This window comes from Mandrillus leucophaeus, unplaced genomic scaffold (genome assembly GCF_000951045.1).
Source record: "Mandrillus leucophaeus isolate KB7577 unplaced genomic scaffold, Mleu.le_1.0 Scaffold419, whole genome shotgun sequence".
Taxonomy (NCBI): Eukaryota; Metazoa; Chordata; class Mammalia; order Primates; family Cercopithecidae; genus Mandrillus; species Mandrillus leucophaeus.
In genome coordinates, this window is record NW_012104465.1 from 176,520 (window position 1) to 178,619 (window position 2,100).

A 2,100-nucleotide genomic window follows, 5' to 3' on the forward strand; every position below is an offset into this window, starting at 1 on the left:
ACTTGTGCCATACTCTATATTAATGTCTGTCCCCTTGAACTCTTGACCTCAGGTGATCCTCCCGCCTCAGCCTCCCAAAGTGCTGGGGTTACCGGCGTGAGCCACCGCACCCAGCCTCCTTTTTTCTTTCGTTGTGTGTGCTTTTAGTGTCACATACAATAAATCATTGCCAAATCCAATGTCATAAATTTTGCCCTATATTTTTTTCTAAGACTTGTATTATTTTAGGTCTTACATTTAGGTCTTTGATCCATTTTGAGTTAGTTTTTGTATATGATGTTAGGTAAGGGTCCAACCATATTCTTTTGCATATAGATATATCCAATTTTCACAGTACAATTTGTTGAAAAAACTGTCCTTTCCCCGTTGAATGGTCTTGGCACCTTTGTCAAAAATCATTTAACTGTATATGTGAGAGTTTATTTCTGGGTACTCTGTTCTATTCCATTGGTCTGTATGTCTGTTTTTATGTCATTACTACAGTATTTATGACTCCCTCTGTCTAGTGGTGGTTCCTAGGTCCAATTTTATAGAACCCAGGATCTGAACTTTGCTGTTTTAAAGGTGGCAGTAGAGAAGAGCATCACAGAAGTTGGTCAGGAGCTGACAGAGCTGGTGGAACATCTTGTAGACATTGTCAGGAGCCTGCAGAATCAGAGGCCACTATCAGAATCTGGACCAGACAATGAACTGAGCATCCTGGGCAAGGTAGGCTCCACTGGGAGAGGAAAGGATGTGGGAGGGAATAGGGCTGGGGATTGCTTTCAACTGGAACAACATGAATATGTTTGAAGCTGAAGCAACAAGTCTCAATCTTTTATTGTTCTCTTTACTACCAGACATGGATGATTGGACATTTGGGATGCTTGAGGTAATGTTGGGAAGCTTCAAGTGGGCTAGGGTCACTCCACCTAACCAGCTATCTCTAAGATCACCAATGACCTCTGTGTAAATCCTATGTAAATCCTATGGACATTCTGGTGCCTGTCTTCATTGACCTTTCAGTAGCCTTTGACACAGTGGACCACACCTTCATTCTTAGCTTTTGGGACAGGAGTCTTTTGGCTTTCCCCCACCTCTCTCTGGCTGATCCTTCTCAGTCTGTTTACAGGCTGTCTCTCCTCTGCTCAGGAATTAAATGCTGGACTTCCTCAAGGCTGAGTTGTAAGTCCCTTTATCTCCCCTCCAGGTAGTCTTCCCTGTATCCATGGCTTTAATGACCACCTCTATGCACAAATAATAGCTCCAGGCTGGAGCCTTCTCTGAGCACTAGGCTGCTATGTCTTCCTTCTCATCTTTTCTTCTTGGGTATCTCAAAGCATCACACTTAACGTGTCCTAAGCTGCTCCTTTTCTCGGATTTTTGTCTCAATACTGGCCCCATTATCTTTCCAAGTACACAAGCCAGAGACCTGGAAATCATGTTACCTTCTTCTCCCTTACCCTAATATGCAGCATATTGTAGCTTTAAGACCTGCCTAATTACCTCTCAAATCTATTTACTTATTCTTGAGCTCCTTTGAGACTTCTCTAATCCCAGCCTCTGATAATTTTATGCCTGGATTGCTGTCATAGCCTTCCAAATGCTCCACTCTCCCTCTTCTAGTCTGTTTTCCTCACGGTCATCACAGTGACTACCACAAACATCAATCTGAAACTGTAACTCATCTGCTTAAAACATTCAAATTACATCAGTTTGCTCAGGAGTAAGACCCAAATCCTCATAGGACCAACAAAGCCCTGTAGGATTCCATCTCTCTGTCTGCCTCTCAAATCTCATCTCTGCTCATGCCGCCTGGCTCTGTGAGCTCCAGCTGCACTCTCTGCACAGTCCCTCCAATGTGTCTCGCGTCTTCCCACTACAGGGCACCCTTCATGGAATGCTCTCCTTTTCCTCCATCACTTAGGTAATACTTGTTCATCCTTCAGATCCTAGCTAGAACATCATTTCTTCAGAGAGAAGCCTTCACTGATTTCCTTAAACAAATCAAATCCCCCCATTAGAGGCTCTGAGGACTCCATGTACCTTTCATTTGTAGTAGTTATCACCATTGCACCTTTGTAATGACTTGTGCCATACTCTATATTAATGTCTGTCCCC

At 43.4% G+C, this 2,100-nt stretch overlaps 1 protein-coding gene across 1 annotated transcript in view; it reads left to right on the plus strand.

Moving 5' to 3' along the window:
* The first annotated feature begins 569 nt into the window (after positions 1 to 569).
* RNF135 (ring finger protein 135) overlaps positions 570 to 2,100 on the plus strand; it is a 29,147-nt gene continuing 27,616 nt past the window's right edge. Inside the window, exon 1 of the mRNA XM_011992841.1 lies at positions 570 to 708. The gene's annotated coding sequence lies outside the window, so the exon portion shown is untranslated. The remainder of the gene's footprint in view (positions 709 to 2,100) is intronic.